The following is an 11029-nucleotide window of genomic DNA, read 5'->3' on the forward strand; positions in this document are numbered from 1 at the left end:
ATGGAGGAGTTGGGGAAGTAGAGACTCAACTAAGAAGAAATATGTATGACAACCCCATAGGGAAACGTATTGCTTTGTAAGCCAATTTTTTTTTAAACACATAAAATACATTTTAAAAGTTAAAGCAATAAAAAGATATCTAAAATGAGTGAAATGGTAAATTTGTATTAAGTATATTTTGCCAGAATCATAAATACAGTAATTCATAAGAATAATTCCATTGGGATTGATGTCCAGTGTCAATCACTTGAGGACTAATGGAAGACTCTCTGTTTGTAACTAACAGCACTTAATTCTAGGTGGCCACCAAGAGATGAGCATATCCCAGGCATGGGGTGCCATAGGCAGGACATTAACAAAAGTATTTACAGCTTGGGACTACCAGTCCAAGCTCCCAGCATCAAGACTCTTTGAAATGGTCAGCTTTATTGACACAGCCTTCTTAGCTGTCTATTTCAGATGGTGTGAACTGAGACAGAGAGTCTCATAACTGTCATGTATAAATGAAGAAGGAGAGGAGGAAAGGAAAGAGGCCATGGTTTTTGCCCAGTTCTTAAGTGTTCCTACTTGAAGCCAACAGCTAAGTGAATGTTCCAGCATTTTTATAGCATGCAGCTTCACTGCTGAGTGGTCATGGTTTTTCTAGGTCAGCTGGCTTCTTGGAAACAAACACCCTGAGGACACCCAGTCATCTCTGCAAATGAGACCAGAATGAAACTACCTGGTGCCCAGACACGTCACATTTGACATCTGCACACCATTACTCGAAGCCGCTACAAAGGCCGAGGGACAGCGCTGATTATATCCAGCTAGAGCACTTTGCAGAGGAAGCCAAATAAACACAAACAAGCCCCTGTCTGAGAATGCTTCACCGCTCGCTCTTCTGCAGGCATCTGTGGGGAGCAAAGAGAGGAGATGTTTATGCTGAGACAGGAAGTCCAGGTCAAAGGTGAAGGGAGAAAGGCTCCAGTCCTTATTGAGAACCCAGGGCAGGAAAGCAAATGTTAGGAGGAGAAAGTCCATCATTGCTACAGGTAACCAAATATTGTCAGCCTTTGATTTTTACAGGCTGGTGATGGATGGATCATGACAAAACGGAGGGACCATTCCTTGAGCTAATGCCCATTTAGATGAGGGCATAAACTTTTGTATTTATCCCCAGCACTCCTAATATCTTAAATGAATACTAGTAAGAGATTTGTTTGTTTGTTGAAAACAAGGACACCATTTTCCACTGTATCTTATGTTATCTGAGTGACCTTGCACTTGAAACCTGCAAAATAGGAATGCATTCAGTTGCCAGGAAATTGCAAAAGTCCAACTTAGCAAATTCACGCTACCCAGAGCACCACTTGAAAAGAAAGCAGAACAAAACCTGGAGGAAGATGCAGACAATCGCATCTGGCAAGGAAAGGGCACAGCCTGAACTTGCCCGAAAGCCTGATACTGCTTTCTCAGCCCTAAAGAGCACAAGAAAAGCGGCACGTTCCATTGAAAATGGAACTTGGACTTGCCCCCAGATCCAGCAGACTGTGGCTTAAACATAGCACTTAGGGGTGAGGTGAGGACTTCGTATGTTACACCCTGTGGCTCGCTCCAAGAATGCTTTCTCTCTAGGGGCCAGGCCAGGGCCTTAGAGCTCATTTCCTCACTTTGTGGGGACCCTTACCTCTCATAGGCTGGGAAGGAATCCTCTTCTTAACCTTTCTGTCAACTACGGCAAGCCAACACCAAAGTCATCTCTCTTGTCTCTGATAATGTTTTGGAAAACAGTGATCACTTTTCAGTTAGTTAGTTAGTTAGTTAGTTAGTTAGTTAGTTAGTACAAGTTCTTCTCTAAGGAAAAAAAATCCTACTTGTGATACTTGCAAGTAGTAGGTTCCAGCCCCAATATCCTGATCAACATTTTCATCCTTTTTAGCCAGAGAGTTTCTTTGAAGCAAAAACTTGAAAAAGCAAGGTCCCTTTACTCCTCACTAATACCTCTCTAAGCTGTTAATGATCAATTACCCTGGGCTTGCAAGAAAGCGGAGCGCCTGCAGCAGACTTTGAAGAGAAAGGTTAAAGGGGAGAGAGAAAGAAAAGGAGCTGGAGGGCGGGAGGGAGAGGCAACGGGGAGGAAGGGGAGAAAGGAAAGGGCAGGACGAGGAGAAATGGCTTTGTCTCAGTCACAGCTGTGCCCTAATGTGATAAGGTGTGGGAGTCTGTGCGTGCACACGCATGCGCGTGCAAACACACACACACACACACACACACACACACACACACACACACACACACACACACATGAATGCATGCCCAAGCACACACAGACACCACACTCATTAAGCAGCCCAGACAGACAGCCTAATAGCGCAGCATGCCAACTGATGTCTTCCCCCTAACCACTAACTAACAACCCTGTGTTTTCTCCATCTAACAACTTAGTGGCTGGCTCACCATCCTCTGTCTCCATGGACATGGAGACAATGTTTGGTTAAAGAGCTTTGCTTTCTTTACGAGCACACCAATAAAGATAAGTGGAAATATGTATATATATATATATTTAATCTCTGTGAGCTAAAACCTCAGGCTGCAAAGATTCCTCACATATGATGCTTTCTAATTGTGACCAGGAGCCAGATGGAATAACCTAATAAAAGTTACAACCAGGGGTAGGCAGAGCTATAACGCATATGGTCAAGTGGTCTGTTCTGATATGGAAATTTCTCCTGCGGAATTCAATCGTTCTATGGGCATTTTCCAGACTTTAATCTCCTCTGACTGACTTTTCAACTGCAAGTCTCTCTCATCGCCCCGTATCTGTCCTTATGGCCCATGGAATCACCTCACTTTTTTCAAGTCTTCCACCAGAATGTTACTAGGAAAAAGCAAAGCCCTCTTCATAATGCTAATATAAAATATAACTTAATATAAGAACTGTATGATCTAATTAATGCAGGAACTTTCTTTTGATGCTGTCCTCCACAGATGATATCATTTCAATGACTTTCTTGCATAGCACTGCAGGAGCACAATGTCTCCTTCTCAAGTAAGTGGTAGCGAGAAGAATTAATGGAGGAGCCTTCCAAAGAATAGTCAGAAAAGAAAAAAGAAAACAAGAATAGTCAGAAGAGGGATACATGGATTACTCTGGCACCGTCTTTGTGCAGCAAAAACTGGGACTACATTTCACTTTCACAGCGATTTTATAAAACACTGCCACCCAAGTGACCTTGAGTCTCACATGATACTCCTGAGTGAGAGCGAAATGGTCACAGTCCCCATTTTACACAAAAGAATACTGGCAATCAGAGAAGCCAAGGAATTTGTTCTGTGGTTACTAGGCACTTAGGTCCATAAACCTGTGCCTCAGTTTCCCCATTCCAAAGAAATCAGGAAATAGAAACTAGTGATAGAAAAGTGATGTACAGTTTGCATTAAGGATAGGGAATCTAATTTTCTCCTATCCTGCCTGTGGCCATCTTTCAACTTATAGAAAGCCACCAGACAAAGGCTAGAACATATGCAAATTAAGCTGTGAGACAGGTTGACTGAAAAGAAGGGAACCCTGGGCCCCAGGCTGCTTCCAATGTCTTCATTCTCCATTACAGAAACAGCTTTGTATTCAAGTCTGGGCTGAGCGAAATGAGGTCTTACAGATACCCCGTGTGGGAGAGAACAAAGAAACCAAAAGTCCTTTGACTTGTGAGATTTCCATCATTCCAGGCCCGGCATAGCTCTTTGTCCCTAAATCTATTCCTTGGCTGGGTGGACACGGTAAGTTTTATGTCTTTGAAGGTCAGATTCAACTGACTCTTCACGCCGATTCAATCCTGCAAGTGAAAAAGTTGGTAGCCTGAGAGAGAAGTAGAAACCAGACCGGCTCAAACATAGCAGAAAAATCGAGACAGGCACAAGCATCTCTCTTTAGGGTATTGTCTCTCCCACCAGGCCTTACACAGCCAAACACATAGTGTACCTACATTAGAATCCCCTTTGTCACTATGCTGAAAAGCCACTAGAAAGCCTGCCTATTGCTAGCCTTTTGTAACGTGAGAAATCCTAAGCATTTCTTGGAATTCACAATCTTGACATACCCACACAGTGAAGCAGCACAAAATTATGATCAAGGCTCAACTATTTCTTATCACTTCACCCTCTTTTTCTTCTGTTCCCTCTCCTCTCCTGCCTGTCTCTTCTGCTGACTACCTATTTCCAATGCTAATCTCCCCAGTGTCCACCGAAGTACTTGACTGTACCCTCCTCCCCTCAAATCAGCCTTCATATGGCTAAGTGACATGGTAAGTCACTTCCAGAAGTAGTATTCTCAGTGGAGCTTAAGCAGATGGAGAAATCTGCCAAGATCCAAATCTAGCCAAGCAGGTGCCATTCAAAGTCATATGAGCACAGAAGAGTGAGATATGGTGAGTCCCAATGATCTCTGATACCACCATTGGGGAAGGAACATTCTGTGTAAACATCATATTGGAGTCAGGAATTCTCAACAGAAGAGTCCAGTGAAGCTTCTAACAGTCCTGAGGATGGGTGTCAAAGGACTCACTTTTAAAGATCCTTGGACAGAAGCAGTTGTGCACTTAGAACGGTCTCTGCCATGGGTGATAGGGATCCAGTTTCCACGAAGACCTCCCAGCCCTTGTTTTCCCCAGAATGGGTTCAGAATCTCAATGTGAACCAGCAGCTGACCATTCTCTTCCCAGGTCTACATGCTACCCTGTCTCTGATACTGTGAATTACACCTGAAGCCACTGGGGCAGAAGAACCGAGTGGAGAGTGATGTCCAGAAGGATGGATGCAGAGTTTAGCAAAATCAGCATATGGAAACAAGTTAGCAAAAAAGGACGTTGGAACCATCTCCCAGCACCTCATGTGACCCCACCTCTTGGGTGGGTGAAACTGGCTGGTGTCACCGGTTCAGGTACAGCTGTATTCCACAGTATCTGTAGGTGGCCTGTTGCTGTGGGATGTTCTGTATGGCAAATGTGTTGCTCTGATTGGTCAATAAATAAAACACTGATTGGCCAGTGGCTAGGCAGGAAGTATGGGCGGGACTAACAGAGAGGAGAAAAGAAAGAACAGGAAGGCAGAAGGAGTCACTGCCAGCCACCGCCAGGACAAGCAGAATGTGAAGATGCCAGTAAGCCATGAGCCATGTGGCAAGGTATAGATTTATAGAAATGGATTAATTTAAGCTATAAGAACAGTTAGCAAAAAGCCTGCCACGGCCATACAGTTTGTAAGCAATATAAGTCTCTGTGTTTACTTGGTTGGGTCTGAGTGGCTGTGGGACTGGCGGGTAACAGAGATTTGTCCTGACTGTGGGCAAGGCAGGAAAACTCAAGCTACAGCCTGTGGCTCATTACAATACTAAAGTGCACACCCATGGAGAGTTGAAATGCTGTGAGACATATGACACATGAAACTGTAAACAGAACCTCAAAACATGCTTGGAAAAGCCCAGGCAATGTAACATAAAAGCCTGAATCCTGATTGGACTGCTACTGAATCCTGATTGGACTACCATCTCTTCCTCCAGCTCACTTCCTGTCTTGGAAGTATATCTTTCCCCAGTGAAATGCCTCTGCTTCTACGGTAACCATGTTTCTGCCCCCTTCATTATTAGCAACATACGAACCTGGAGCCCTTCTAGAGGTCCCTCTGGACACCAGTATCAGCCAACATCATGAGCACAGACTCGAGGGTACAAACCTGGCATGTCCTGGACTCCACTTCCACCCCGATCATTCAAAAGAAGGTCACCAAAGGAATTAAAATTGCCCCCAATAGTTAGAACCATGCTCTCAATAAATTCAGGGAACATCCTGGGTTACCCAGTGAGAGCCTATAATTTTGTAAGCACCACATGTCCAGCCCTGGCACACACTACGACTTGATGATGATGCCAGTCACCCAGGAACCCTGGTTCTGCGCCATGCACTATGGTAATCCCATCATTACCATTATCTTATTTACACCCTATTAGCCCCGAGAGGCATACACTACTATTACTCCCATTGCAGGTGAGAGAAGTGGAGCCAAGAGTGATTTAGAAATGTTTCCATGGTTAAGCAGCTGTCAAGCCAGGATTCAGCTCCTAGCTGTCTGATGATTAAAGTCCTGAGCCCTTTCCTGGGGTGGCATCATTAAATCAGAAATGAGCGTTTCTGCTCTGGAGCCAATCTAGATACTGTTTTACCCGACTCGCTCTCTATACTTTCTGGAGCTGTACTTTTCTCGAACTTTCTCGGGTATAACAGGAATGAAAACTACATCCATCCACTACAGGGGGAAATGGAGATAAAGAATATAAGAAACTCTTGGTCAATCGGTGCTGATGTGGGTGGGATCAGGAGGGAGCATCACTAGACGCTTCCCCATTTAGATGGAGCAAAAACCTATCCTATATGGCTTAGCTATTTCTCAGACTCCTCTAGCTTCTTGGACTAACTCGTGTGTGTGTGTGTGTGTGTGTGTGTGTGTGTGTGTGTGTGTGTGTGTGTGTGTGTGTGTGTGTTTACATGGAGGGGGAGGTACATGCATATGTATGTGCATGCATCATTTGGGGGCCAGAGGTTAACCTCAGGAATTTTTCCGTGGTAATGACCAACCATTTATTTTGTGACAGGGTCTCCCATTGGCCTGGAACATGTCAAGTAAGCTAGACTAGCAGGCCAAAGACTCTCAGAGAAGGGCCTGGGTGCCTGGTCTCTGTTTCTTAGAGCTGGAATTACAAACATATACCACCATGCTAGCTTTTTTTTTTTTTTTTTTAATATGGGTTGCATCTGTGGAGCAAATGTCTATCTTCCTGCTTATACAGCAAGAGCTTTACCTCCTGCACTACCCCCTCGGCCCCTCACCCACTTCTCTACTACTGTTTGTGTTCTACTACATTCTTTGTCCCTTGTAACTCTAGCAATGGTTCAGAATGGGACACCGAACTACACTAGGAGAGAGGAAAACAGAGTTCACAAAGTCAAGGAACTTCACGATGAATCTCAACAAATTTACGAAGCTGCGACTCATCAAACCACAGTGTCATGGGAAAGGGTACAAGACTACCCGTGTGGAAACGGCTCTGGATTCCAATCCTAGCAGTGACAGTTTGAATCTGAAATAGCCACCAAAGCTTCATGCTTTAACCTCTCAGTTCCTGGCTCTCGAAGTTTTAGCACCTTTAGCTGATGTGAGGCTGCCAGAGTTAGGTCAGTAGGGGTCTAAAATTGTGAAGGTTCCGTGTGCTCTGGGGTCTCTGACTAATTCTCTGTTTCCTGGTTGGCCCGAATGGAGAATTCTCCCCACAGGCTGCAGCCGCTACCAACACCAGCACGCCTTCCAAAACCACCCTGGACTGAAAACTCTGAGAGTCTGAGCCAAGAGAAACCTTTCCTTCCTGATGCTGTTCCACTCAGGTATTTTATCACGTACTGATGAGAAAACCGACTAACACACCCACTGACTGGGGGTGGGGGGAGTCACCTCCAGCTCCCCTTCCTTTGACGATAAGATGAAACGAGACCAACCTTCAAACTCCTCCCAAGTTTGGATTCCTAGAAGTTTATTAGCTAAAATATGACCTGGAATATCCCTACCCAATAATGGTTGATATTCTGGTTTATTGTGACATATGTCACACTCCATTCTCTGATAAAGTAACTCCTTGATGAGCCCCAAACATCACTAGTCACCCTCCTCCACTGATCTAATTGCTTGTCTAATTTGAACACCGTAACACCAAGACTAGATGGTTTAGATCTCCCAAAGCAGCGATTTCTCTCTTGCTGTTCCTCTTTGAGTCCAGTGAATCCCGTAAGTGCCCAACTTCTGCTTTAAGTAGGCAGGGACACACCTAAAGACGATGCTATTTTCTCATCTGAGAAAGGTTTCCAAGCAACAAGAGTGAATCATCTTTTCCAGTGGAGTGGGAAATCCAGTTGTGCTGGGGGAGACTTTGGGCTTGACAGGATCTCCACCCCGATGTTGATTTTTGTCAGACTTCTCAAGGCAAAGAGACGCATGCAGACAAGTACGAATAAAGAATAAAGTTTCGTGCGGGTCGTATGTTTTCTTTTCAATCCATCTTGGAGGTGAGCAACCTCAGCTCCCCAGAAGGACAATCTCACCTTTTAAGTGTATCCCCAGCCCTGGGGCAAAGTTACAATCTGTTAACAAAGAACCATTGTAATCAAGGGCATCCAGGGGCAGGCTCTCCATGGCTGCCTGCTTGGGAAAGAAAGTTTTTCTTTCCCTAACTAGTCATTAAAGTACTTATGTTTAAACCCAGGGTTTTTCAATGACATCAGCATATGGACCAACCCTAAGCCTTTGTGAAAACTTAAATTACCACTTAAAAATGTTCTGTTAACTTTCAATTTTCTTGCATTTTTCATGTTTAAAAAAAAAACTTTGTTGCATTCTCTTGGAGTGGCTGTCTTGATTCAGTTAACCAAGGGAGATTTTTTTTTTTAAAGGGGGGACCTTAGGAACAATGATATTCTTTGAACTCACTTGAAGGTAGCTATTTAGAATTTGCTAAATTGGATGGACTGAACATTTCAGTTCTATTGGGCACACTTATCTGATAAGTCTTTGATGCATATCTCTATTGGTTTGTGGTAAGGGAAAAAATTAAAGGCAGGTGGGGGAAGCAAGCCAGGGGCCTATGAGGCAAATCTAGAGCATGTTAGAACATTGTTATTATTGGCTGGGGCCAGAGCTCTGCATCATTCCCCGGCATCAGAGGTTAGGTTTGTGTGGTATCACAGAGCAGGGGCCTCTTAGCGGATACATGTTCGGGAACAGGGGCCTAAAAGAAGGGATTGGAATCCCAGAGAGCAAAGAAAGTAGATTCCAAGGGGCCAGAGGACTGAGCGTCACAGGGGGAGGGGACTTTCTGCCTTAGAAGCTGGTGACCTCCTGGCCTCTTAGTTCGTCTTCACAACTTGCATCCTCAAGCAGATATCATCATTCTCCGGGTTTAGAACCCTCCTAGTATCCGGGAGACAGTCATTAAGTTCAATTCTAAGTCCAGAGGGGGCTTTAGAAAAACCAAATATGATCAAAATCAGAGATCTTCATTTTAGATTTTTTTTTTGTATTTAAATATGTGCATACGTGTGTGAGGTAGGGTTTGTGCCCATGTGAATGGGAACGGCCCCAGAGCTTCAGAAAAGGTGTCAGATCCCCGAGAGCTGGAATGACAGAAGATTGCAAACCATTCAGTATAGGTACTAGAAACTGAACTCAGGTCCTCTTTCAGAGCAGCACACACACACACACACACACACACACACACACACACACACACACACACACCTACTGAGCCATTTCTACAGCCCCAGACATTTTATTTTTAAAAACATAATTTTTTGCTGTGCACTTATAATTAGTCCCTTTCCTCCTCATCCTTTTCTAGAAGCAGGAAGTTCAAGAAAAACAAAAAACAGGCTGCAGGGAAAGAGACAGGTAGGCAAGCTTTAGCTGCCACAGCCTCCCTCCTCTGGCAAGATGCCAGGAGGTCTCAGACACTAGCCTGGCTGCCTCGGATTTTCTTCCTCTGTGGAGGAAAGCCTCGCTTACTTTACTCTTTAAGTTTAACCCATATTTCCTGGTCAACAGGTTACCACTGAAACAAAACATTGTTAAGAGCTCAAAAAGACTCAATTCAGGCCCGGAGACTGAGACTCGGCCCTAGGGAGGAAGGCCCATCACCTCCGTGAAAGCCAGCGTTCAGAGCCTTGCATACAGGAGAAAGGAAGGTTTGTTTCATATATTTCATGCCTGCATTATTTGCACACAAACTTTAGTAGGTGTCTGAAAAAATAAATAAATAAACCATTGGAACCCTAAGCAAAACTCTGGCCTAGAGAACTGGCCTTCTAGAAGCAATGGCCCCTGCGTGCGAATCATTCTCATGCAACCATTTCCATGAGGCAACAGCCAACACCTTGGAAGCCTGAGGGCCACCCAGGAGATGGTGTGTTGAGAACTACACGGGACACATGCCAGTGGATGGAATGGTTGACTACATGGTTCATGACATTACCAGGAGCCCAGAAACTTGATGATGGGTTACCTCTGTGGTATGATAGTAAGGATCTTCTCTCTCAATGAGACTCCAAGTTTGGATCCCACTCCACGGTACATAGTACTGTCACTGCCACTCAGGGAGCCAGGGGATCATGGGAGATATCATGGGATAACTTCTGTCCCTGGCCATGCAGCACAAGAAGGAGGAGGAGGTGGATGTGAAGGAGGGGGGGAGGAGGAGGGGGGGAGGAGGAGGAGGAGGAGGAGGAGGAGAAGGAGAAGGAGGAGGAGGAGAAGGAGAAGAAGAAGAAGAAGGAGGAGGAGGAGGAGGAGGAGGGGAGGGGAGGAGGAAGAGCAGGGAGGAGGAGGAGGAAGTTGTTCTCCACAGCAGCTTCACTATTTTCCGTTCACACAAGCAGTGCACAGGGTTCCAACACCTGGACATCATCACGAACATTTGCTGTTTTCCTTCTTCAAGCTCTGTGTGAATGCATCTCCTCCATCTCTCCTTTCTTGTGTCTCAACAGCTACCACACCGCTGAGAGCTCGTTTTCATCCAAGGCTTACCACAGTCCAGAGAATCTATGTGAAGCAACAGTGCTGACCAGTTGGACCCAGGGCCATTTGAATGGTGAGGAAATCGACATACTGAGGTTAGCAAGCTGTTCAGCTGTACAAAGTGGGAAAATCTAGATCCTAAGGCAGGTTTGTTTATTTAAGCTACTCCAACTTGTGCCCTTAGGTGGCTGAGGACAAGGCAAGCCACTGATGATATCAGGACTGTGATATTCATTCATTGGAAGCCTGAGTAACAGCTGAGGGAGTGGATGGGAAGGATGTCTGTGCCAGGATGCTAAGGTTGGCCCTGGCAAGAGCCTACATCACCCATCTTCCCTTAGCACCGGAATTCTAGATAGCTCAGTCCTCAGGCTAGCCTGGTTGGTTGGCTTGCTTAAATTCACATTCCTGGGTGCTACCTATAGACCAATCCAGCTGCAGA

The 11029-nt window shown here is 45.1% G+C and overlaps 2 long non-coding RNA genes across 2 annotated transcripts; one reads left to right on the forward strand and one right to left on the reverse strand.

Annotated features, from left to right (window-relative positions):
- Positions 1-409: 409 nt before the first annotated feature.
- On the reverse strand, positions 410-5769 carry LOC121822039 (uncharacterized). Its single transcript, XR_013044064.1, has 3 exons — positions 5636-5769; positions 1670-1751; positions 410-893 (listed from the first exon to the last, which is right to left on the reverse strand). It is a non-coding gene; the product is annotated as an uncharacterized LOC121822039 (long non-coding RNA).
- Positions 5770-7670: 1901 nt separating this feature from the next.
- On the forward strand, positions 7671-10707 carry LOC121822040 (uncharacterized). Its single transcript, XR_006062980.2, has 3 exons — positions 7671-7809; positions 9619-9758; positions 10557-10707. It is a non-coding gene; the product is annotated as an uncharacterized LOC121822040 (long non-coding RNA).
- The last annotated feature ends 322 nt before the right edge of the window (positions 10708-11029 follow it).

This window comes from Peromyscus maniculatus, chromosome 13 (genome assembly GCF_049852395.1).
Source record: "Peromyscus maniculatus bairdii isolate BWxNUB_F1_BW_parent chromosome 13, HU_Pman_BW_mat_3.1, whole genome shotgun sequence".
Lineage (NCBI taxonomy): Eukaryota > Metazoa > Chordata > Mammalia > Rodentia > Cricetidae > Peromyscus > Peromyscus maniculatus.